This window comes from Vulpes vulpes, chromosome 13 (genome assembly GCF_048418805.1).
Source record: "Vulpes vulpes isolate BD-2025 chromosome 13, VulVul3, whole genome shotgun sequence".
NCBI lineage: Eukaryota > Metazoa > Chordata > Mammalia > Carnivora > Canidae > Vulpes > Vulpes vulpes.
In genome coordinates, this window is record NC_132792.1 from 112,335,066 (window position 1) to 112,362,798 (window position 27,733).

The 27,733-nt window shown below is 36.7% G+C and overlaps 1 protein-coding gene across 3 annotated transcripts in view; it reads right to left on the reverse strand.

The window, feature by feature from the left end:
* Window positions 1–27,733, reverse strand: part of RIT2 (Ras like without CAAX 2) — a 403,371-nt gene that overhangs the window by 23,177 nt on the left and 352,461 nt on the right. The window lies entirely within an intron of this gene.

Sequence of the window (27,733 nt, forward strand, 5' to 3'; positions counted from 1 at the left end):
TTTCTTAACTTGAAGGACACATGAGAAATCAGAACCTCTAAAAGCGCAACTGAGTAATTAAAATTCTCTAAACTTCCAAAAAAAATCGTCCAAAAAAGTGGTCAAAACCATGGCTTTAGCATAAAACTGCTTGGTTTCTAAGTTTCAGCTCTCCAACTTTTGAGTCTTGCAAACTTGGGTAAACTTCCTAACCTTTTGGCCTGAGTATCTCATTTGTAATCTAGGATAATGACACCTACCTCCAAGGCTTTTTGTTAGTGTGTTTGATACACCTTTACAGATAATGTTGCTGAGTACATACTGAAAACTTTATAACTACTATTATTTATTAACTATAGTCCAGAGATTTCAGTTAAGAATAAGCCGTGAAAAAGTTGCCATGAACTTAAAAAACAATCTTCTGACAAAACAAAAGCAAAACACCACCATTATAAGTCTCTAGCTAAGCACTTTAGAGCATGGTTAGAGCTTTACGTAAGTTTCATGGCACTAAACCATGATGTGGTGCATGTTATTGCAATGGGTCCTCTAGAGATGATAAGCTGAAGTCATAATTATGCCTTAACATCTCTTTAATGTTAACTACAGTGCCTGGTACTTAAGTCACCATTAGAGGAGAAAGGATGATTAATAAAAATACCTGGATTAAGATGCAAACATAAGTGATGCACAAATATTTAAACAGGGAATTATATGACACTGTAGTTGGGTGCCAATGATACTGCTCAAACTTTAGCATTCCCATTAAGCTCTACTAGAGTATTCACATTGGCTTGAAGAAAGCAGGAATAATGCTGCTTTGACTCAGTATGTTCTGATGGCCTCTTTGTCCAGACTGGTCTATTTATTAAAGTAACTTACACGTTTGTTTATTTGTATATTCATGTTTCCTGCCAAATTTCCATTTGTATATGGTGAACTGGAGGACTCCATCAGCCTGCACTCTGAAGTGACTGTGACTATGGGGAGTAGAGCACCCAGTTCACCAGGATGGACATATTCACCAGGCATAACTAAGGAACTTTGTTCTGTTAAGCTGCTGACATTTTGGAGTTGTTTGTAACTAGAACATAAACCACTTTTTCTTAACTGATACACCATATTGTATTGCCAAAAAAGGGGGGTTGAGCTGGGATATAAAAACAGGTCTGATTTCAAAGCCAGGTCCTGTCTAGTCTATGAAAGATCAACCTCACTAAGGGCTTTTTATTCCTGCTGGCAAACACACCAGTCCTTTTTTGAGCTCATGTCTATCTTATAGTAACTAAAGAACGCAGCTAAAAACAACCAGCTGAAGTTATTAAGATTCTGTCTTACCGGCAATTAGACAAAGTCATACATTACGTTGTCTAATTTCTAAGGAATCACAGGTGACAATCTTACCAAATGTTTTGACACTACATACCATGTGTTGCCATTTATTTTTTAGTCTCCTACAACATTTTTCCCAACTCCGAAGCTAACGGACACATATTTTATGTGCTTTTTATAGTAACATCACATTTCTGGTACGATTTTCTAGATTAATCACCTTTCGTTAAGCCATACACACACACACACACACACACACACACACACACAACTCCAAAATCTCTGCTGTGGTTTACAAAAGTGTTTTTGTTCTTACTGCTTATTAGCAGCTGGAGGGCAACTGTGTCAGTTTAACTCCAGACTATGGATTGAGATCTGGTTGATCCTTTCTGTATTCTTATTCTGAGACTCAGACTCAAAGAGCACATCTTATCTGGGATATGATATTCCCATGACAGAGCAGTGGGCAAGAGGCAGAGAGTATTTTATCTACATCCTAAAGGTCAAAAGACAAGAAGAAGAAACCTGAAGTCAATGAAGCAGGATGTATCCTCAATTCACAAAGAATTATAAAGAAATAGAATTTACCAAAACCATTTATATGAAAATGGAGCATACTATCCAGTTAAAAGAAGACAAACATTGTCAGTTAAAAAAAGACAAACATTGTCAGATGATTAAAAAAAACCAAAAACAACACTGGTAGTTAGAACACCTTCCATGTAAGGATATTGAAAGTAAAATCTGAATGGAAATTAATACAAAAAGATGTTATATTGATACATTATCAGACAAAGTAGATTCATCTTTTTAAGTAATAATTTTTGGGATCCCTGGGTGGCGCAGTGGTTTAGCACCTGCCTTTGGCCCAGGGCGCGATCCTGGAGACCCGGGATTGCATCCCACGTCGGGCTCCCGGTGCATGGAGCCTGCTTCTCCCTCTGCCTATGTCTCTGCCTCTCTCTCTCTCTCTCTGTGATGACTATCATAAATAAATAAAAAAATTTAAAAAAATAATTTTTAACTATGATGATGGTATTATACATTTGTATGTACTAAAAATCTAGCTTCATTTTATGTTGACAGAACTAAAATACAAAATCGTAATGAGATATTTTAACCTTTCTCCCTCAGCAATTGAAAGAATACATAGCTAGGTCCATAAGGATGTTGAAGGTTTGAATAAAACACCACATTTGATCTAATTTACCTATGTAAGATGCTGTCCCAAACAACTGATTTATTTTCTTCAAATGAACGTAAAGCATTTATAGATATTGACTTCATGCTAAGCTATAAAGCAAGTCTCAAAACACTGCAAAGAATCAAAGGCAGAAAAACTCAAACTTCATGATCAAAGTAGCCACCTCAAGAACTTACCCCAAAAATCAGCAAATTAGACCGAAAGAAGCAAAGGAAAGTATGATAAAGACAAAAATAAATGAAATAGAAAATAATCATTAAGTGGAGAAGACTAAATCTGAAGTTGTTAAATTGATAGAGCCCAGACAAGACAAGGTTAGAGGTGGAAAAGAGTGCAAATAAATAGTATCAAGAATGACAAAGTCGACATAAGTACAGATCCTACAATCATAAAAAAAGGTAATTAAGGAATATTATATTTATGTCAAGAAATCTGACAAATTAGATGAAGGATAAATTCCTAAGACAAAATTTACCAGAATTTACTCAAGAAGAAACAGAAAATCTATATTATCCTATATTTTAGATTGTAATTAAATATGTAATTAAGACTTTTCCACAATTAAGTCTCTATAACCAGAAGTTTTGATGAATATGTGTGGCTATATGTACCAAAATATTTGTACAGAACTGTTCTTATCAGCATTATCATAGATGCAAAAAAAAAGTAACACAAATGTTATAAGTGAATTTGATAATTTGTTGTATATGAATAGAATGGAATACTATACAATGCAAATGAATATTCTTATATAGAACTTAGATAAATCTTACAAACATGATAGTGTTTAGTCAAATCAGATCTATGAAACATTTCTAATAAACTAGTATATTATATTTTACAGAAATGTGGCAAAGATAGTACAGATAGTTTTCATATACCTAACATCTAATTGCTCTTGTTATATTAATATGGTACACAATTACACTTTTAGAAAATTGAAACACGAAAACTAGTATTGAGGATCAATATGTATTTCCTTTGGGAGGTGACACAAGGGGGTCTTCTGGGTGCTTTTTATTATCTTACTTGATCTATATGGTGGCTTCAGGTGGATTCACTCTGATGATTTACAAATATATACTTATAATTTGTGTGCTTCTGTATTTGGTGCATCAATGAAAAACTCAACTGTACTGTATAATAGGAAACACACCCTCTGAATTTGAAGCATCACCATTTCCTCAAGTACAGTAGTATTTCTATAGCTAAATGTCTCAACATTTATGGTAAATAGGAAATGTACAGTCTCATATCACATCAATCATGGTGTGTCACAAAATGAATTGGGTCTGGTCAGATTTTGCAAAATACGTTGAAAAATGTGTATTTTAGATTTCTGAAATCAGATAACATCATGGACTTACGTTCCTAGCAGGAAAGTTCAATACCATAAAGATTACAAATCATCTCAAAGTAATGTGTAATTTCAATAAAAAATACATTCAAATCCTGAAATCATTTGAAACATAGACTGTTATACAGAGATAGTAAAATTCATGGGGAAGAATAAAGGCAAAAATAGGAAAGAAATATTTCAATTCTAGTAAGGAGGAGGCAGAGAAAAGAACAATGGTGTTGGACTCATTCTACTATACCTCTCTGTAAATTTATAGCAGTCCAGAGAGTGGGGTATCAGTTAAGGGCTAGACATACCAATCCAGTGCAATGGGGAAATCTAGAAACAAGATGATCAAATATATGGGAGCTTTATATACTATTGGGTAGCACTCTAAATCAAAGTTTGGAAGTGAAGATGCATTTAGTGGTACCCTGACATAGAGTCATCATCATTTTGGGTTATTCTTGATATATGGAGATTATTTCTACCAGCACAGTAAGGTAATTTTTCTTTGGAAAGAATAGAAAAGGAAAGGGGTTTAAGTCTTTAACTAAATGTATATTTTTTCTTACACATTTAAAAAATTTCTTTATACAAACACGTTTATTAAATGTTTCCTGATTATAAAAATGAATTACACAGCATTGGAAACATCAAAATTCAGTTAAAAGTCCAATGTGATGGTCTTAAAAATTAGAAAAATTCCATCCAAAGGTTCATATTGAAGTCACATAAGCAAATAATAGATGACATACTGCTTATTATTATAGCAGGATAAAGTGTTTTCAAATTTGTAGCTCCTCATTGCTTTGGTAAATAATCATGAATTCTATTTCAAAGCATGAAATGTATATATTCTTAGATTCATTATTGGAATATTAATTCCATGTTACAACTCAGTAATTTTCACATTCATTATAATGAAATCCAAAAGGAAATTAAACTTAGTAAAATATTTGATCTCTTCTATAATTCCTGAATAAAACTCTTGCTAGATCAATTACCTAAAGATTATCTAAAGTTTTTATTTAAAAAAAAAAATTAAAGTGAAAGCATACTTTAAAATTCCCATGTCTCAACAAATTTTATCTCACATCAATTTTGACGAACCACAATATGTCATCCCTACACTTGAGTCCAAACCTATAAAAAGAAAATAAGTTCAAAAAACAATTTTTACAGGGGATCCCTGGGTGGCGCAGCGGTTTGGTGCCTGCCTTTGGCCCAGGGCACGATCCTGGAGACCCGGGATCGAATCCCACGTCGGGCTCCCAGGGCATGGAACCTGCTTCTCCCTCTGCCTATGTCTCTGCCTCTCTCTCTCTCTCTCTCTCTGTGACTATCATAAATAAATAAAAATTTAAAAATTTGTTTACAGATTCTGGGCTTTTATGCTTAGTAATTTTGGTCTATTTGAAAGCTATAAATATTTCAACAGTATCACTGGAATAAGTTTTATTCCATTAATGGTTCTAAGTGGTTCAGAACTGGAGTAACATAAGAAGTAATTGCTTCTATACTAGGCTTCAAAACCAGGATATGTAATAATCATCCAATATATTATATCTTAACTATCCAAATTTTAAGTAAAATCAAATATTTTTAAATGAAAAATATTTATCCATGCCAAATAGTAACTGCTAAGAAGCACAGTGTTAAAAGGGAGTTAATTTTTTTTTCTTTCTCAAGTGAGGAGTTTCAGGCCCAAAAATGGTTAAGCAAGTGGTTCAAGGTCACATATCTAATCGAGTAAAACAATCATCAAGTTCTACTCTCTTCCATCATGTATTATTTCCAATCCTTGCTGTTTCTCATAGGATCTCTCCAGTTCCCTCTCCCTTCCACAAATATATATACATACACACACACACATATACACACACTCACTATATATATATATATATATATATATATATATATAATTGATTATTCTGATCTGAGGTTTGCTAACTTGAGATGATTCTTAATTACAAAGAAATGATATAGGACATTTTATATTGTATTTACAGAAAAAGAAAAATTTTAAATACAGAGACAGAGGAGAAAAATAAATATTGTAGAAAGATTATTTGGGGGTCAGGGAAAGAACAGATTTCAGATCTGTTCAGATTCAGATCCCATAACACCATGCCCCTCAATTGCAAGGATGGGGAGTGTGTGATTAAATATGCCACCTGCAGGCTTTAGAAAGCATTGGCAGAAAAAATGGAATAAAGAAAAATGTTTTATACAATAGAAAATTTCAATAACCCAAGGGAACCATCTTTTTAATATATGTGACCTTTTTCACCGAGGAAGATCATTGTGTAATGTGCCAGGTACTCCCTGAAATGCCATTTCCCATCTGCCTGAGGAGGCATTAAAGCACAGCCACAGCTGCATGGGGGTTGAAGAAACCCCTGGGTGTGATGGCAAACACAGCCTGTTCCAGTCCTGGCCCAGCTGCTTGTGGGAAGCGGCAAGCATGCTGGTCAATTCAAGTTCCTGTCCCAGCAATCTGCTGACTTTAAGAGCTTCATCACTCTTTATTGTAAAGGTAAAGGTACTCAGGGTAATGGGGGTCGACTAGTAAGCCATATAAGTCTTAGTAGCACAAAGGAAACTCTGACACTGCTTTTCTATATTTACTAACCTTGAGTGAGGGGAGATTGGCAGAAAGATGGGTCTGGCTCTTCCAAGAGAAGCTTTGCAAGTGTAATCTCTTTGTGGTTCGGCCTACTGGGTACTGTTAAAATATTCAGTGTATAGAACAAACTCTTCAAAATTTGTTAATATTTTTTAATATCTTCCTGTGTTTCACTTCATTCTTACCTACGAAGATATTAATTTTCATTATATGAAAATATATTATAAAAATATATTAAAATATATTATATATATTTTTTCATACAGAAACTAAGTTTATTATTTTTTCTTCTTAAAAAAAAAAAAAAGAAAAAAAAACTCATGGTAGAGAGAAGCCCCTCCCCCTTCCCCTAAGGGTGAGGGGCCGTGAAAGATAGCTGGGGAATCAAGTACAAGGGGGTGGGGACAGAGACTATCTTGCCACCCTTAACACTGCCCAGCCATGTGGGGTGGAAGGGAAGGGGTTATGTGAAGAGCCCCATTTCCATGACAACCAGTTGCCTACCCCCTACTTTGGTGGAAAGAAGGGAGAAGGCCCCTACGTCTCCCTGGAGGCTTTCCCCCCTCAAAAGACCTCAAGTAGTGGTTAAGAGTCAGGCCTGGTTGTGAAGGGAGAGGGGCCATGGCAGAAAGCCTAGGTGGAGGGGCAGCCCACTCACGTCTTGGCCTTTCGGCCTCTGTGACTAATGGTAGGGCCAGCCAGGTGGGGAGGGGCACTGCTGCACAGGATGTGCTGGTCCCCTTGGTTAGCGGCCCCACCAAGTCGGCGGGGGCCAGGCCGGCGACGTGGGGTCCCATCTACTTCCTCCTCCTCACCTGAGGCTTAGTTGTGTACTTGATTTTGATCTGTTTTAATGAAGAGTAGCCTTGCCAGTTTCCTTGACCAGCTCCAATGAAAGTGCTTTTGATTTGTTTGCTCTTTTAGCCTGGAAGTTCTTTCTTAAAAGGATTTTTTTTTTTTTTTTATTTTAGAGAGAAAGAGAGAGCCCAAGTGGGAAGGGGTAGAGGGGAAAAGAGAGAGAATCCCAAGAATCCCAAGCAGATTCCATGCTGAGTGTGGAGCCTGACACAGGGCTCAGTCTCACCGCCATGTGATCACAACATGAGCTGAAACCAAGAGTCAGACACTTAACGAATTCTGCCCCCCAGGTGCTCCTACAAGTTTTGTTTTGTTTTGTTTTTACACATAGCTTCCATCTAAAGGTAAGTGCATAGATGTCACCTTAGACTCCTTGCAGGGAACACCAAAACACAGCAATGCACTGGCAATAATTTCCCACCCTCAGCTGCAGTCACTGACATATGAGAAACTCATTCTTTTTAATTTTCATTCAAGTGTACAGTGTTATATTAATTTCATGTATACCATATCGTGATTCAACAGTTCCATATATTACTCAGGTCTCACCAGGTGTACTCTTAATCCCCTTCATCTATTTCACCTCTCTCTCCACCATTCACCACCTCACCTCTGGTAGCCATCAGTTGTTCCCCATAATTAAGAGTCTGTTTCTTTTTTTTTTTCTTTTTTTTTTTTTAATTTTTATTTATTTATGATAGTCACACACAGAGAGAGAGAGAGGCAGAGATACAGGCAGAGGGAGAAGCAGGCTCCATGCACCGGGAGCCTGACGTGGGATTCGATCCCGGGTCTCCAGGATCACGCCCTGGGCCAAAGGCAGGCGCCAAACCGCTGCGCCACCCAGGGATCCCAAGAGTCTGTTTCTTGATTTGTCTCTTATTTTCCCTTTGTGTGTTTTGTTTCATGAATTCAACACATGAGTGACATAATATGATATTTGGCATATTTTGCTTTGCATTCTACTCTCTAGCTCCATCCATGTCATTACAAGTGGCAAATTTTCATTCTTCTTTATAGTTAAATGATATTCCATTGTATATATAAACTACAGCTTCTTTATCCATTCATCTATTGCTGGACACTTGAGCTGTTTCCATAGTTTGGTCATGGGAAATAGTGCTACAATAAATACAGGGGTGCATATATCCCTTCAAATTAGTGTTTAATTAAGTATTAGTTGTATATTTTGGGTAAATACCCAGTAGTGTGATTACTGGATTGTAGGATAGTTCTATTTTTAATTTTTTGAAGAACCTCCATACTGTTTTCCACAGTGGCTGCACCACTATGTCTTTCCATCAGCAGTGCCCAAGGGTTCCTTTTTCTCTACATCCTCACCAAAATTAGTTGTTTCTTGGGTTTTTTTATTTTAGCCATTCTGACAGGTGTGAGGTGATATCTCATTGTAGTTATGATATTCATTTCCCTGGTGATGAGTGATGTTGAGCATCTTTTCATGTGTCTGTTGACCATCTAGATGTTTTCTTTGGAGAAATGTCTATGTCTTCTGACCATTTTTAACCGGATTGGTTTTTTTTGGGGAGTTGAGTTGTATCGGTTTTTCATATATCTTAGATATTAACCCTTTATCAGATATTTCATTTATAAATATTGTTTCATTCAGTAGGCTTTTAGTTTTATTGGCTGTTTCCTTCACTATGCAGAGGCTTTATAATATAGACACAATAGTTTATTGTTGTTTTTATTTCTCATGCCTCAGGAGACCCATCTAGAAAAATGTTGCTGCACCCAATGTCAGAGAAATTACTGCTTGTGTTCTCCTCTAGGATTTTTATGGTTTCAGGTCTCAGATTTAGGCCTTTAATTTATTTTTAGTTTATTTTTGTATATGGATTAAGAAAGTGTATGTTGCTGTATGTATGGTTTTCCCCAATACCATTTATTGAAGAGACTTTCTTTTTTCCATTGTGCAGTCTTGCCTTCTTTGTCAAAGATTGATTGACCATATAATGGTATGTTTATTTCTAGGCTTTCTATTCTGTTCCATTGATCTATATGTCTATTTTTGTGCTACTATTATACTGTTTTGATTACCATAGCTTTGTAATATAACTAGAAAATTGGAATTGTGATACCTCCAGTTATATTCTTTTTTTTTCAAGATTGCTTTGCCAATTCGGGGTCTTTTGTGGTTCTATACAAATTTTAGGATTGTTCTTGTTCTGTGAAAAATGCTGTTACTATTTTGATAAGGATTGCATTGAATGTTTAGGTTGCTTTGGGCAGCATAGTCATTTTAATAATATTTGTTTTTCCAATCCATGAGCATGGAATGTCCCTCCATTTCTTTGTGTTGTCTTCAATTTCTTTCATCGATGTTTTATAGTTTCAGAGTACAGGTCTTTCACCTCCTTGGTAAGTTTATTTCTAAAGTACTTTATTATTTTTGGTTCAATTGTAAATGTGATTGCTTTCTTTTCTCTTTCTGTTGTTTCATTATTGGTATACATACATATATATGATTTCTGTACACTGATTTTGTATCTTACAACTACATTTAATTCATTTATCAGTTCTGGGAGATTTTGAGTGAGTCTTTCAGGTTTTCGATATACAGTATCATATCATCTGCATAAAGTGGAAGTTTTACTTCTTCCTTACCAATTTGGATATATTTATTTCTTTTTGTTGTTTAATTGCTGTTAGGACTTCCAGTACGATGTTGAATAAAAGTGATGAGAATGGACACCCTTGTCTCTTTTCTGACCTTAGGGGAAAAGCTCTGTTTTTCACCATTGAGTATGATGTAGCTGTGGGATTTTCATGTATGGCCTTTATTGTGTTGAGGTATGTTCCCCCTAAACCTACATTTTTTTAAATCCTAACTGTTGTACTTTGTTGGATGCTTTTTCTGCTTCTATTTTAATCATAGGGTTTTTTCCTTTCTCTTATTGATGTATCATGTTGATTAATATGCAAATATTGAACCACCCTTGTATCCCACTAGATCATGATGAAAGATTTTTTGATGTATTTTTGGATTCAGTTTGCTAGTATTTTTTTAGTATTTCTGCATATATGTTCATCATAGTTTGATGTAGTTCTCTTTCTTGGTGGTACCTTTTTCTGGTTTTGGTATCAGGGTAATGCTGGCCTCATAGAATAGATTTGGAGGTTTTCCTTCTGGTTTTTGAATAGTTTATTTACAAGAGACACAAAGAGAGAGGCAGAGACATATGCAGAGGGAGAAGTAGGCTCTCTACAAGGAGCCTGATGAGGGACTCAATCCCAAGACTCCAGATCATGCCCTGAGTCAAAGGCAGACATCCAACCACTGAGCCACCTAGGTGCCCCAAAAAGAATAGGTATGTTTGGTAAGAATTCTTGAAATGTTTGGGTAAGAATTCTCCTGTGAAGCCATCTGGTCCTGGACTTTTGTTTTTTGGGAATTTTTTGATTACCATTGCTGGTAATCAGTCTGTTCAAATTTTCTACTTCCTGCTTCAGTTTTGGTATATTATATGTTTCTAGGAATTTAATCCATTTCTTCTAGGCTGTTCAGTTTGTTGCCATATAATTTTTCATAATATTCTCTTACAATTGTATTTCTCCAGTGTTGGTTGCTTTCTCTTCTTTCATTTGTGGTTTTGTTTGAATTCTCTCTGTGAGTCTGGCTAGAGGTTTACCAATTTTATTGATCTTTTCCAAGAACCAGCTCCTGGTTTCATTGTTTTGATTTTTCTCTATCATTTATTTCTACTGTAATCTTTATTATGTCATTGCTTCTGCTAGTTTTAGGTTTTGTTGGTCAATTTCTAGTGCCTTTAGGTATAAAGTGAGATTTTTCTGCTTCTTGAGGTGGCCAGTATTGCTATAAACTTTCTTCCTAGAACCACTTTTGCTGTATCATTTTCATTTGTCTCCATGTATTTGTTGATATCCAATTCTGATTTACAGGTTGACTCATTCATTGTTTAGTAGCATGTTTTTAACCTCTATGCTCTATGTATTGTGTTCTTTCTAGATTTTTTTCTTCTGGTGGATTTCTAGGATCATAGTGTTGTGATCAGAGAGGATGCATGGTATGGCTTTGATCTTTTTTAAGTCACTGAGAATGGTTTTTCAGCCTAATATGTAATCTGTTCTGGAGAATGTTTTCTGTGCACTTGAAAAAAAGGTGTACCCTGCTGTTTTAGGATGGGATGTTTTGAATAAGTTTAAGTCCATCTGGTCCCATGTGTCATCGAAAGCCACTCTTTCCTTGTTGATTTCTTGTTTGGATGATCTGCTCATCAATATAAGTGGGGTATTAAAGTCCCCTACCATTGTTGTATTGCTATCAATTAGTTTCTTCCTTTTTTTTCAATTAGTTTATGTTCTTTATGTTTCTTTATGTTTTCAATTAGCAAATACTTTATGCGTAAAGTATTTGGATGCTTCCCTTTTGAGTGCATATTTATAATTGTTATATCTTCTTGCTGGATTGTTCCCTTTATGCTTACACCGTGCCCTTCTTTGTCTCTTGTTATAGTCTATTTTGTCCCATATAAACATTTTTTACCCCAGCTTTCTTTTGACATCTATTTGCATGGTAGATGTTTCTCCATCCCCTCACTTTCACTATGCAGGTGTCTTTAGCTCTGAAGTGAGTCTCTTGTAGACAGTGTATAGATGGATTTTTTTTAATCCATTCTGTCACTTTGAATGTAATGGATTAAATACTCCAATCAAAAGGCATAAGGTGATTATTTTTCCCTTTTCTCTCTCTCTCTCTCTCTCTCTCTTTTTTTTTTTTTTAGTTACATTAGTTTCAGGTGTACAACTCAAGTCAATTGTTGTGTATGTATTGCCATTTTGGTACTTGTTTCGTGGCTGTTTGTATAGTTCTCCTTTGACCCTTGCTCTCTTTCATGGTTTGCTGGCTTTCTTTAGTGATATACTTGGATTCCTTTCTCTTAATTTTTTGCATATCTATTACGGGTTTTTGATTTGTGGTTATCATTAGGTTTATTAACGTCTTTTGCATATATCAGTCTGTATTAAGCTAATCGTTGCTTAAGTTTCAACCCATTCTTTACTTTTCTCCTTTCTCATTTTTTTAGGCATATGTTATATTTTATGTCCTTTTATTTTGTGAATCCCTTGAGTGATTTTTACAGATACACTTATTTTTACTGCTTTTGTGTTCTCCACTTTTTTTATTCCTATTCATGGTCTTTCCTTTCCGCTCAAATAGTCCCTTTTAACATTGCTGGTTTAGTGATCATGAACTCCTGTATGTATCTTTCATTTGTCTAGGAAACTATCTCTCCTTCCATTCTGAATGATAGCCTTACTGGATAGAGTATTCTTGGTTGCAGATTTTTTTCCAGTCATCACTTTGAATATATCATGCTACTTTCTTCTGTCCTACAAAGTTTCTGCTGAAAAATCAGCTGATAGCCTTATGGGATTTCCCTTGTATGTAACGGTCTTCTTTTGCAGCTTTTAAAATCCTCTTTATCAATATTTCCTGCCAGTTTGTTACTATGTGTCTTGGTGTGGACCCCCTTGGACTGATTTTTTTGGGGATTTTCTGTGCCTCCTGGATCTGGATATCTGTTTCCTTCCCCTGCCCTGCCCCAGTAGGAAAGTTTTCAGCTATTATTTCTTCTTATAAATTTCCTGCCACCTTTTTCTCTCTTCTCCTTCTGTGATCCCTATAATATAAATAAATGTTGTTATGCTTGATAGAGTCACTGAGTTCCCTAAGTCTGTTCTCATCTGGCATATTTTTTTTCCTCTCACCTGTTCAACTTGATTACTTTCCTTTACTCTGTCTTCCAGGTTGCTGATTTGCTCCTCTGCTACCTCTCGCCTGCTCTTTATTCCATGTAGTGAATTTTAAATTTAATTTACTGTGTTCTTTATCTCTGATTGGTTCTTATCTCTTTGTTAAGTATCTCACTGATGTCCTCCACTCTTTTCTCAAGTCCAATGAGGATCTTTATGATCATTACTTTCAATTTTTTATCAGGCATATTACTTACCTTTTTATTTAGCTCTCTTGCTATGGTTTTGTTCTCTATCTCCTCATTTTGTCTAACTCTCTCTATGTTAGGAAAGTGCTCTTGAAAATAATGGCCTTATGAAAAAGTCCACTAGTTCCCTACAATGCAATGTTCCTGTTCACCAGAACATGGTGCTTCAGGAGGTGTCTCCTCTGTGTGTTGAATGTGTCCTGCTGTTGTGGGCAGTGTTCACTAAAACTCTGAGCCCCACCCTGGTGTAGGGCCAAGGTGTGTATAGCTCTGTTTGCAAAATGAGACCTGCAGTCACCACTGGGACTGGGTCTGGCCTGGGCAGATCTGCAAAGCAAGCAAAATGGGTAGGGTGCACAGTTGTAACAACATGGTACACGTGGGCTATCTTAGGTCCTGCCACTGCTGGGACCCAAGCTATGCAAAATGTGCAAGTGGGAAGTCATGGTTTGTGCCAGTCTTCTGAGGGAAGGGAACCCTAGCTCACAGACTGAGGCAAATGTGACTAGGGAAGGTAGATCTGCTGAAATGGGAGAGGCAGGGATTGGTAATGAATGTCAGCACAGTGCTCATTCCTACAGAAGTCCTTCAGCAATCCCTGCCTCTCTAGAACATGCTCCAACCTGCCCTGAGACATACTTCCTCACATGCCATCTGTAATATCCTGGCCTTTGAGTATTAAACATTTCCTCTGCCTGGAGTGTGCCCCTCCCAGTACTTCTTATGGCTGATTTCTTCTCATCAGTCATGTACCAGCTTAAATATCATCTTCACTGAGACACCTTGCCTAACTCTTCTCTAGAAAATATTTTGCCCATTGCCAGTGATTTGTTCCATTGTTCTGCCTTATTTCTTCCTTAGCACTTAATTACTCTCTGAAATCATTTTACTAATTTATTCCTATGTTTATATTCTGTCCCCCTTCAGTACAGTGAAGCTTTGTTACAGCAGAAATTTGTCAGTCTTGTTCACTGCTGTACCTAGAGCCATCACAGTGGCCAACACTTAAAATGACACTACTGGATGCCTTGGCCATAGAATACAGTATTGGGATTATGATAAATAAGGGAGCTAGTTGTCAGGGCAATAGGAAAATTATAGTGATTTGGAATTTCCTTTTTAATCAGTGCCATGACAGCACTATGGTGACATTTATAAGTAGCGCCCAGACCCTTATTAGTGGTTCTTGGCTCCCTCAGGGAAGACAGATATCCTTGTAGGAGACCTAAATGACAAGTAGGGAGTGTGTGTGTGGGGGGGAACCGGAAGTAGTCTCAGATGGAAGGACTAACAATGGCCTAAGGCAGAGGTGATAATGGTGCTTTTGTGGGATCATCAGCTGTTAATGTGGTGTAGAGGAAAGCATGAAGGAGGAAGGAGAGAATGAACAGCAGCACTATCAGAAGGAATGAGTGAGCTTAAGTGCCTAATTTATGTAGATTCATATGAAATTTGTTAGATTCAAATGAAATTCTTATGAAATCCATCAATTAAGTGATTTTTTTTAAAAGGCCTATTTCTTGAGTGCCTACTCTGTGCAAAGAAATGTAAAAGGTTTTCTCTCTCCTGTTGAAGAGACATTGATTGAATGAAGAGAAAAGCAGGACATAATAAATGGTATAGTCAGTCCTTCTGAGGCACAGGATGGTAATGGCTCTAGGGTAAAGAGTTTAGACTGCTTTGTATAAGAGACATTTGAAATCTCCAAGGCCTTGTGCTTTTCATCCAAGAAGCCCTGGTATGCTGGGGGGTGGGGGGATGGGGATAAGGTTGCCATGGCAGCCAGTAGTTGCTATGAAGGGAAAAAAGAGAAGATTAATGCTAAATATTTTGCTAACAGCAATATCTAGCTGCAGCTTTGAATTTTTCTCCTAAGGACTACTTTTAAAATATCTTGTTAAAATTATAAATCAATAAAGTTAGGCAGTATATGAAATATATATGTCAGTGTGTATATATATATATATATATATATATATATATATATACACACACACACACACACACATACACACACACACACATATGTATGTCCATGCCTTAGGATATCTTCATATATTTGGACTAATAAATAAATGTGTGTATTTGATGTATATTAAAGAATGGTTTTCCCACACTTTATGAATAAAGAGTAAAATTTTGGCCACTTGGAGAACTTAAGTATAAAAAACATATTCTAACAGTTAATTTATTACATTAATAAATTCATATTAGATAAAAATAGAAGGAACTTACGATTATATTTGTAACACATATAACAATTATAATTAAGCAATAAATTGTATAGCTGTGTGATATCTGGATCCCCTACAGAATATAAGACCATGAGGGCATGGAACATTGCTTTCTCAGCAACACCTCACTATTTTGCACATGAACCAAGCTCAGTAACCATCTTTTGTATCTCTTCCTTGAATGGGTGGTGAATAAAGGAAAAGAAAGGAAACCAAGGAGGAAGCAACCAAGGACTACAGCAAAAACTCTCCATATATTAACTAGAGAGCTCAAAAGCCCAAATCCCATTTGAACTGCCAAAGGTTTTGAGTCCCACAAAAGCACTATTATTTATATTCTCTCCATATAAAGACATGTGCACTGCAAAATCTCTAAGCAGAGAAAAAAAGAAAAGGCTGGGGCATGATGCTTTCTTGAGTGGAGTCTAGGGAACACAGTGGTGGATGATTGATGTGATCCAAAGGAAAGCCAGAGGTATCAGGATTCTTCCAAGTTTATGGTCAACATATGTATCTTTTTGCATTATATTCAGAAAAGGTATGCTTTGCAGAGAAGAATGAGCCTGAACAAAGTAAGTTTGATACAAGTTCTAACTCTGGGATCTGCAGAATATAAAACTGAACCAATGTTCCAGGGAGCTGGGCATTTTTTTGAAAAATTTATAAGCCTGTACTTATTGGCACTACTATAAATTTAGTTTTCAATTTTAGCAGAGCCATCAGTGCCCTTGTCAATCATTTTACTTATTATTAGCTAGTGCCCTTTCCTATTCTCATTTAGTTCTTCAAAATCTTCACTTCTCATTTTCAGCAGATGATCTTGCCCTCTTACTTCAACTCAATGAGAAAATAAAAGCATCCAAAAATAATAAGTAAAACATTCCAAACTAGCACCTAGAAGCTCACCTGTGTCATTAGCTACCTTATCTTACTCTCTGTGTCTCAAATGAAGATAGGTTACTGATTCTGTCAAGTCTAATACCTCCATCTGGACTCTGTCCTCTTCAGTATCTGTTTAAGTCTGCCAGCATGAGTTGTACCCCTTCTGTTTTATATTTTAAGCTTTTTTAATAGCCCCTGTTTTTCCCAGAAAAAATAATCAAGTCACCTTTTTTAAGAGCTCAATTCTAATTACTTTCTTTTAACTGTAGATTCTTCAGGAAAGCACTTGTACAAGGTTAAAAAGGGGGAAGAATTGGACTGAGGCATGAAAATGTTTGGAAGAAGGATGCACAGTCTTAAAATAAGGTACTGTACTGCATGGGAGAGGATATTTACAAATGACATATTCAGTAAGGGGCTAATATTCAAAATACATGAAGAACTTATATAACTCAACATCCAGAAAACAAATAATCTGATTAAAAAATGGGTGGAGGACCTGAATAGAAATTTCTCCAAAGAAGACATACCACTGGCCAACAAACACATGAAAAGATGAACATCACTACTCATCAGGCAAATGCAAACCAAAACCACAATGACACCAGTGCATACCTGTCAGAATAGCTAGTATCAAAAAGACAAAAATGACAAGTGTTGGTGAAGATGTGGAGCAAAAGGAGCCTCACATGCACTGTTGGTGGGAATGTAAATTTATATGGCCACTGTGGAACATAGTATGGAGGTTCCTTTAAAAATGAACAATATAAATACTATATGATCCAGTAATTTTACTCCTGGTATTTACCCAAAGAAAACAAAAACATGAATTTGAAAAGACATATGCACCCCTAGGCTTACTGAGTGTTATTTAACAATAGTCAAGATATGGAAGCAACCTAAGTGTCCACTGATAGGTGAATGGATACTCAGTCATAAAAAAGAATGAATGAAATCTTGCCATTTGCAACACCATGGATGGACCTAGAAGGTATTATGCTAAGTGAAGTAAGTCTGACAGAGAAAGACAAATACCATTTGATTTTACTTACATGTGGAATGAAGAAAGAGAGAAGAAAGAAAGAAAGAAAGAAAGAAAGAAAGAAAGAAAGAAAGAAATAAAGAAAGAAAAGGAAAGAAAAGACAGAGAAAAAGAGAGCAAAAGGAAGAAAGAAAGAGAAAGAAAGAAAGAAAGAAAGAAAGAAAGAAAGAAAGAAAAGAAAGAAAAAGAGAAACAGACCCATAAATACAGAAAACAAACTAGCAGCTGCTAGAGGGGAGAGGGTTGGATAGGCAAAATGGGTAAAGGGAAGTAAAAAGTACAGGTTTCCAGTTATGGGGTGAATAAGTCATGGGGATGAAAGGTACAGAATAGGGAATAAAATCAATGGTATTATACTGGCATTGCATGGTGACAGATGGTAGCTACACTTTGTGGTGAACATAGCATAACATATCAAATTATTGAATCACTATTATGTACACCTGGAACTAATGTCACATTGTGTTTCAACTATACTTGAGTTAAAAAAAGATGTCAGAGGTTTACATGCTGATTTAATCACTTCTGATTTGCACATCAATGTTCACAATCTGGATTCAGCTTCCCCCCTCACCCATTCCCCTAAAATGATTTCAAAGGTATAAATATGACCCTTGCTGGCAAACCCAGTAGGTAATTCCAGTGATCTTTCAGCATATGCATTTTTTGACAAATTGACTACTTTCTTCTTTAAACTTCTCATTTGACTTGGTGATCTCCTTTCCTGATTTTTCTAACCTCTTTATGATTATTTTTTCTGAATATCTGAATATTTTCAGTGTCTTTTTTTATTTTTATTTTATTTTATTTTTTTAAATTTATGATAGTCACAGAGAGAGAGAGAGAGGCAGAGACACAGGCGGAGGAAGAAGCAGGCTCCATGCACCGGGAGCCCGACGTGGGATTCGATCCCGGGTCTCCAGGATCGCGCCCTGGGCCAAAGGCAGGCGCCAAACCGCTGCGCCACCCAGGGATCCCTTTTCAGTGTCTTAAATACTCTTCACTCACTCTTCCCATAATTTACTTTGCTTCTATTCTTATTTGGCATTTGTTCCTTATATATTTTTATTCAAGTCCATTGCTTTAGTCATCATTAGAGTGTTCATGAGCCCCTATTGATGTTTTCAAAGCTCATCTTTCAGGTTAAGTCCAGAATCACATGTACAAGTCTCTGCTGGAGAATTTTTCTGAAATGTCATATAAGCATTTCAAATTTGTGATCAAATTAATTATTTTTCCTTGCCACATGTTCCATCTTGGCTAATGGCACCAATGTTCTCAGTAGTCTAGGCAAGATCTTTAAAATCCCTCCAGATTCCTCTATCTCCCATATCCTTAAATCTAGCTGATAATCAAACCATTTCATTTCCATCTCTTGATTATTGTATACTGACATCTTCCTTCTCCATTTTCATAGCCAGTGCCTTAGTTTGGGGCTCTTGTAAATTTATCCTCAAAATGATCTTTCTACCTTCAGACTTAACCTCCTCAAATCTATCCTTCATACTCTAACCGGAGAGAAATGTCCATAACATAAAAGCAAATATTTAGCTCTCCAAGTTGTTTTTGTGATTCTCCCTTCATCAGTAACAGAGTGGGTAGCACATGATAAGTGCTCAAAAAAAAAAAAACCAAAAAAAAAAAAAAACCAGTGGTTTATTCCTGCAGCAATTAGTACTAGATGAAGTCAGGCTTAGCTCTTATTTGGATAAATAACCCTGCCTCTCAAACCCCAATTTCCTTCTCAAAATAAAAAGGATAATACCATCTCCTTCAGAAGGTTGCTATACAGATTATAAGTTATGTAGTAATATGATCCATAGCCTTCTAGCACACAGAGTGTATTTAATAAATAGTTATTTTCTCATAATACTAATAGAGCACTCTGGACTCTTAGAAGAATCAAGGGCATCAGTTGAGCTACCAGAATTAAAGAGATATGGAATATCCTCAAAATAAAAGAATTCAGGATTGCAATGGACTTTAGAGTCATCCTTCAGCCACCAAGTCATTGTATGTCATTCTACAACAACTCTATCAATTATTATTTTTTGTAGGTTTATACAGATGGCACATTCCTCTGTAAAATGACCCCTCTTTTTATCAAAAGGTTCTCATATTTAGTCAAAAGAGAATTTGAATTATAGAGCTGAAATTGCCCCTAAATAGTTTGAGAATTCCTTAATTTTTGAGATAATTTTTGAGTTCTTCTATGCTGGGGTTGGCACTAACACCCAAGACTCTTTTTACCACCACAGATGCATCACTATCTACAACACAAAGACTTTAGCCTGAAGAAATGGTGCATGTGACAAGTAGAGCCCACGGGGTATAAAAGTCCAGAGAAGAAACTTCCTGAAGCAAGCAGGCTTGCATGGAGTGAGGAAGACAGAGACTAGGGCCTTTTCCCTATTTAGTCAGCAGCTGAGGACTCTTTAAGTCTGGATCTGGGGCTTTCACTTTACAAAATTTAAATTTTTATTTTTAAAATGCATATTCTATACATTTTTAATAATAGAACACGTATCTGCTAGTTCCACCACTTTAGATCTGGAAGATATATGTAGATTCAAGCAGCTGCACAGATGACAGCTTTAACTGTTACAAGAAACCCCTCTGTGGCCTTAGCAACACCTTTCATTTGTTGCTTCTCAAGCCCAGTTGCCCAGTCCCTCCCCAGGTGGACAAAAGGACCTGCCCCTAGATGGCTGTGCATACAGCATGCCAGAGAAAGGAAGGTAACCTTGACAAGTCTGTTAGGAAGCAGCGGCCTGAAACTGCATCTCCAAGTCGGTGACACCTGTTTTCTCTTCCAGATTCTGGTCATGTCAGAGCATAGAGCAAACAACACTATCACAGCAATGACTTGTCAGCTCACTGACATTATCTGTGTTCTATCTTCCGCAGAAGCAGCTAAGAACATAGTCTACGTTAGTCAAAACAGCAGTTCTTTCTAAGATACAGGGAGAAAAGTATTCTACTTAAGAGGATGGTTTGTGAAACCAAATGGCCTGAGTTCTAATCACATCTCTTCTGCTTACTAATCAAGTGACCATAATTGAGTTACTTATCCTTTCTAAAACTCAGTGTCCTAATCTTAAAATGGGGCTAATAAGAGACGGAAAGGAGATAACAGTATACCTTATACTAATTACATAGTAAATGTACTATAATTTGGACTTTTTTATAAAAGATTTTATTTATTTATTCATGAGAGACACACACAGAGAGAGAGAGAGAGAGAGAGAGAGAGAGAGAGAGAGAGAGGCAGAGACACAGGCAGGAGAAGCAGGCTCCATGCAGGGAGCCCGACATAGGACTCGATCCCAGGTCTCCAGGATCAGGCCCGGGGCCGAAGGCGGCACTAAACCACTGAGCCACCCGGGCTGCCCTGGACTTGTTTGTTTATTCATTTAATACATAGAACTGGCTTGTCTCCAGTCAGAAATTATGTAATGCTGATGAATGAGAAGATTCTTATCTTTACACCACCTATCAGAGTGGGGGAGGGGGCCTTTTACTGTCAAAGTTACTCTGATACACTTGACTCCATTGCCATGTCTATCCTTAGAATGGTTGAATTCTCCTTTGGCTATATTTTATTGAATGTGGCATAAAAGCATTTTGCTCAAACCACAAGTCTCCCCCTCACCCCAAGCCACCAGTTATGCTGTTTTATCAGTTAGGGGATGGGGTTACTCTCCTCAATCTACTAAAAACCATGATTACTACACTTCACTTCTTCAGTTGTTTTCCTCACCTTTCTCCTTCATAGCCTCTGAAATTTCTTGTTTTTTTCCATTTTCCTATCTTCTATCTCTATCTTTTCTTCTCATCCTTCCTTTCTTCAGATCTTCACCATACAACATTCTACTAATCCTGCAGGTTTTTTATTTTTTTATTTTTTTATTTTTATTTTTTTTTAATTTTTATTTATTTATGATAGTCACAGAGAGAGAGAGAGAGAGAGGCAGAGACACAGGCAGAGGGAGAAGCAGGCTCCATGCACCGGGAGCCTGACATGGGATTCGATCCAGGGTCTCCCAGATCGCGCCCTGGGCCAAAGGCAGGCGCCAAACCGCTGCGCCACCCAGGGATCCCTCCAGCAGGTTTTTTAAAGTAATTACCAGACTCTGTTCCATGAATTGTTTGCTGATCCCCAGGCCTTCTCCCCATTTTTAAGTCCCCAAGCATTTGGTTTTTGTCACTCAGTTTTTCATTACAATTAATGTTTTTCTTCCTCTGTACCAAGGCTAAGTTTCATAGGCACACAGTGTTCCTTTCAACTCTGTGTCTTCTACATTTGGGATCATCATCAAATTGGCTTCAAAACTGCTCCTCTCCTCTCCCATTAATACAGTGTTTGCCATAGGGATTCACTTTTTCTTTATCTCCCCTTTTATAGTATGTGACTATCAACACAACCTAAATTTTGCTCTTGTGGTCAGATCTTGGTATTTCACAGTGACATCTAATTCAGCAAAATTCCCAATTCCCTTAATCAGTTGTGAATTGTTTAAGTGCAAGCCATGCTGAGTAGAGAGGTAGACCATGGAATCATGGAATCATAGACATTAGAGACAATTAATGTTGTAAGGAAGTCAGACATCATTGCTTTTAAAGCATTCCTATGAGATGGGGCATAGAGACCTTTTTACAGACCTTTCCAATGATGAGTCTATTCACATATCACAGAATTCCAGGCTATGATGTGTATCTCTCACTGGCTAAAATTCAGTAATTTTAAGAAGAAAATGTTCTCCCTAGATTTTCTATCTATTGTCCTAATTATAGCCTTGGAAGGACATTCCAAATATTATTCTCCTACACACAGCCTTTTCTTCCATATGACAACTCTTTTAATACTGGAAAACATAAGTGATGTCTTCCGCTCATAGCTTTACTACTGATTACATTCAGAAGATGGTGCTGTCTCATTTTCAGAAGATAGTCTTCATCTTCTGGAATCTTAAACAACAAAAATACTCAGAAGAAAAATGAGCAGATTCTTCCATTTTGCTTTGTTCTTACAGAGTAATGTGTGACCCAAAAAAGTGTCTATGAAACAGATAAATAGCAGCAACAACAATGAAACTTTGGTTGTAAGATTATTACTTTTCTAACCACAGAGGATGCCTAACTGCTTAGCCATATTAGACATTAGTTTTTTTAAAACCATATTTGTTACTTCCTCTGCTAGGATAAGGGCAGATAGTTGGGCCTCTACATTTTTATTTCTTTGATAAACAAGAAAAAATATAATAGGGTGAAATATACCTTTGCAATGACATTATCAGTACTGTCTGCTTCCTAGGAAGTAGCCTCCTTTGATGACTCATTCAAAAATACATGCATCTTCCCTATTATCTAGCCTCTTATGGATAGTTGCAATTCATTAATCCATCTCAAAGTAACCAACACACTGCATTTGTATACTATACAGTCTCAGTACGTATATACTACACTAGAATAGTAAGGTGACCATTAGCAAGAAGAGTCCCATAATATATCTGCTTTTTGTGTGTCTAACATGGGCAACCATAAATTGACAGAGAAAGAGGAAGGTGATCCAGATCAAATAATGCTCTAGGGAAGAGGAAACCAATGGAATTTAGAAATGACATCTACACATGAGTTTCATTCTATGGAGGTGAGCTATGTTCGTGCTCTGCAAGGACACCAGTGTCCTTATCTATAAAATCAAGGGAGATGATGTCCTAAGGTTACTTCCACCCCTGAGTTTCTCAAAACTCATTATTTTTTTCCCTTTCTCTCACCATGGCTGCCTACTCTCTTTTTTTGAATCAGACTTTTTTTATGTCCCATTCCTAAGAGTATTGCCAGTGCTCACCCAGTTGCTAACCACTCCCCATCCTCTGTACCCTACCCATTTAAAAGTCCTTGCATTTTCCCAAATGCATCATTCCCTCTGCCTAGATACATTTGCAAGGAATGTACCACATCTGTTAATTAACCTCTGCTGTCCTTGAAGTAAAACATTAGCTACACTCTCCACCTAGTATATCTTCCCAGGTACCTTATGGGCTAGATGCATGCCCCTTTGTTGTCATAAATAGCACTGCTTGGAGGTAGAAACTATCCCGTTCACTTTGTATTCTCATAATTTAACCATAGCAGCAATTTGCTAAATATTTGTTGAATGAATTGGATTCACAAATAAAGTCATAGCATCACTAATGTTATCTTCTTTTCTTCAGATTTGTATAAGAGATTGCTATGGAAAAACTTCCTACTGACCTTGTTATTTCACTAAGTCTGTACCATTTCTGAGAAAGCTATGAAGTATTAGCATAAATGATTAAAACAAAGGCTCACTTACCAAACTAATTTTAATGCAGCCTTAGTTTATAGTGTTTACTGGCTAGCTGATCTTAGATATTTGAGAGGTCATTTATCTAGCTATCTGAAAAGCCCTTATTGCCTTAATATTTAGGGGCACTCAATCTATCCTTCTCAATGGGGGCTTGGAATATCCATTAATTTTGCCATTAGTTTCTGGATCTGATGTTTGGAATGCATAATGAATGCATTTGCAAATTAGTGGGGTGAATATTTTACAATTATGAAGGCAATTAATATTTTGTTTGTATCAGAAGAAAAATATCTTTCCATAATCAGGCATTCAATAATAAGAAATGTATGCCTAAGCTGTATCTCTATGTAAACAGAATCATTACAGTAGAGTAATGCAAATGATCCAACTCATGGACAATTTAAGTATAGTAAACTAACATGGAAAATGTCTTCATTTTTTCTGAGGCCAGTTGCCATACAGCCTGTCCTCATGTAAAAGGAAATATTTACTGTCTCTGTGAGGTATTTTATAACATTAAAATTCTGTTTGTGGCTTTTGTGAACCTCCCCTGGAAAATTACAAGTGAGATTAAAAGGAACTCTGACAGCCTGGGGAGGAATTGATAGATGACCTGCCATATTTAAGACAGCCAGCTCTCTGCTAAGGTCAGCCCTCACATACCGAGAGGACAAAAGCAAAACATGAGGTCTAGGGAGAGCCAGAAGGCTGAAAGAACAAAGTGTGTTGACATCAGTGATCTGTAGTCCTGGCCTAAGGGGAAAGACTATTCTCTTATGTATGTGTGTAAATACACTTAAATGTTTACTTGCAAATTTATTATTTATATAGGCACATAATTATATATTTTTATATAATTTATGCATGACTTAGTATATAGAATATTGTGTGTGTGTGTGTGTGTGTGTGTGTGTGTGTATCCACAGGAAGGTAGAAAACAAAATGCAGTAATTTTCCCATGTCCTTGACTTACCCTTACAGGAAGATTTCTGCCCTGCATCCTGATCTAGTGGAGTTTGTACATTTACCTTTCTGAATGAGTTTGTCAGAATGATACTGGGATCAGCCCAGGATAGATTTTGGTGGGGAGTTACCATTAACAAAAATCATCTAAATCAGGATGGCAGGCCCAAGTGCTGGTTTTGAGGCAGCCTAGCAATAAATTGCCCTCTGGGTACCTAAGCCTGCCGACCACCAGTCATTAGAAGTTCAAGGTTTCCATGGATACCACATCCTGGGTACAGGTGAAATGATAACTCTTTAGAAGCCTTTTGCGCAAACAGGATGGCTTGGAGTTAAGTGGAGGTTAGCCTAATTAGTTACCAGAGGGAAGCAGGTTTCTATGAATGGCTTCCAAAGCCCACTTTAATTAAAGGTCAAAAAGGGGTGAGAAGTGAAATTGTAGAAGGCAGTAAAGGAAAATTCTAAAACTCAGATCTGATTGTATTGCTCTTCTAATACTACTGAGTGTTTTCCATATTGCCTAAGACAGAAATCCCCAGGTTTCTAGTTTTCACAGACAAGGGTTTTTTCTCTTTCTTTCTTTCTTTCTTTCTTTCTTTCTTTCTTTCTTCTTTCTTTTTTTTCAATTAGGAGGAGGGCTTCTGTAGGCATCTACAACAAGTAGGTATTCAATGATAGACATCTATTTTTGCCTACCCAGATGATCTTCTCCCTTTTTTTGAAATAGCATCCCAATATCCTTTGGGACAGCTATCCTTTTTCTATTTATCAGCCCAATAATTTTGATGATGGGATTAACCCCACTTTTTGTTCCAGAGATAAGCAAATACCCTACCTAAAATTTTGGTTGCAAAATTAAATAAGACCTAAGTAAGGCTAGCCACCCTCCTCCCTCAGAATTTTGTTAGCACTATTCAGAAATAATCGTGGTAGCAATAGTTAAGTTTGTGAAGTGCAAGTGCATGGTTAAGAATAAAGTCGATAGAAAAGTAACAAAAATGGAAAGATTCTGATGATATTGTTAGGGGCTCTAAATCTAGGTATACCTGAAGCAAACATAATTGGGTTTTCCAGTTAAAGGACCTAAATAAATTTATTTTTTGTGTGTTTTGTTGTTGTTTGAACTAGTATAGATGGAGTTATATAGGAATTGAATAGTTTCTGCCTAATATACTTGTCAAGTTTTTATTTCAGCAAATATTATAAAATGATGTAAAGTATTACTGAGACTCCTTTCTGGTCCCCTGTGGTTACCAACAACTATAGGAACTGTAGGAATTACTCTGGAACTCACAGTTGGAACAAAGATAAGTTTCAAATTGCCAGGTTTAATGAGAGCCTGATTCCTGGTGCCAGGTGTTCATATTTTGCATCAAATTTCAGACTAGCTAGATATTATTTGATTCCAGAAATATTTTTAAAGAGACTAAAAAACAAGAAAATTAATTTTAAGTGTGTCAAGAAAACAGTGAGCAGGACACTATCTTTTCTGTTTTCTATCACATGTGTCTTAGAGTGCTGCTTTCTCTGTGATTGCTTGTAAAAATATGTATCTATATCCCATTCCTAGCTGTGCACTGGATGTTTCTGAACTGCAGAATAGGCCAACATGTTCAGAGCCATTAGACTATGAGAAATGAACCTTAGGGAAAGGGCAGAACAATGTAATACATTGGCAACTCCAGTACTGATTTCCACAGATCAAAGGCAGTCATAGCTGAAATTCCTAGGCTATCTTGAGGTCTAGATTAGGTTTGGGAAGAGATTTCAGTTTCTAGTTGACCAGAGACTGTCCCAGAGACCCAAGAATTGGTTGTCTGGGAGACAATGCAGAGATGACTGTGTGAGTACAGGAAAGAAGTGTAACTACAACATGGGATCTCCAATGTTAGAATTATTTCACATCACCTGGGCACTGAATGACAAGCTAATAAAGCAGAGATAATTCAGGTCCTTGTCAATGTCAAAGATGAACCTATACAGTAGTCCCTGGTAACCACAGCCAGCAGAGAAACCACAATGACCTAGAATCAGATATCAATCCCTTCTCTCTCATTATCTTTCTTAAGGTTGATGGAATGGGAAGAGAGAGAGTAAGAGGAAGGTGAATTAGCACCCCCTTCCTTTGGCATGAGTCTCATTCTGGATTTGTGAAACATCAGCCCAGGCTTTTGAAGATAGAACTCTGAACCAGACAGTGGCAAACCATAACACCTAGTCTTGTTTAAATATTTGCCCAAATTAGGATAGCCTTAAACTAGAACTGATTAAAAAGACAACAGGACTGATATTTTTTGGAAAGGACAGAGATAGTGTTAATTGGCAGTATTAATTTCCCACTTTCTTATGCTAGTTTATGATGGGTAGGAACATAAAAAAGCAAAATAGATTTCCAATTCAAGTACAGACACTTGAAGAGGAATGAAGAAAGGAAGGGGATGAGGGAGGAAAAACTAAACCTCAGTTCATTAAAGAAGTTCATTTTCAAAGTAAAACATCAAATGAAGTAGAAAGAACTAATATGAAAATAAAAGATGTAATTTCATACAGGGTACATGTGAAAAAAATCACCTACATGTTCCTTTGTTTTTCCTGCCTATTTCATGGCAGAATGGTGCAGATTTCATCATGGATTGGCATTGGGACATGATACAGACTTGCATGACACTTCTGTGATTCCTGCCCATTTACCTTTTCCTGCCCAGAACCATCTCTCACTTTGCCCCTGGACTCTTGACTGAAACCATACCAAACTAATATAGATTTTCTTGAATGTGATTTGCTTGTCTTCCCTTCGTTATTTTTGAATAGTGGAATTATCAAATTCCAAATAGAATTATCTTTCCTTTCTTGTCAGCCTTAACAACCAATAATTGTATATCAAGACAGAAATGAAATGTCAGTTTCATTGTGATGCCACTCTTGACTCCGCCAAGAAGAGTTAAAATTTTTT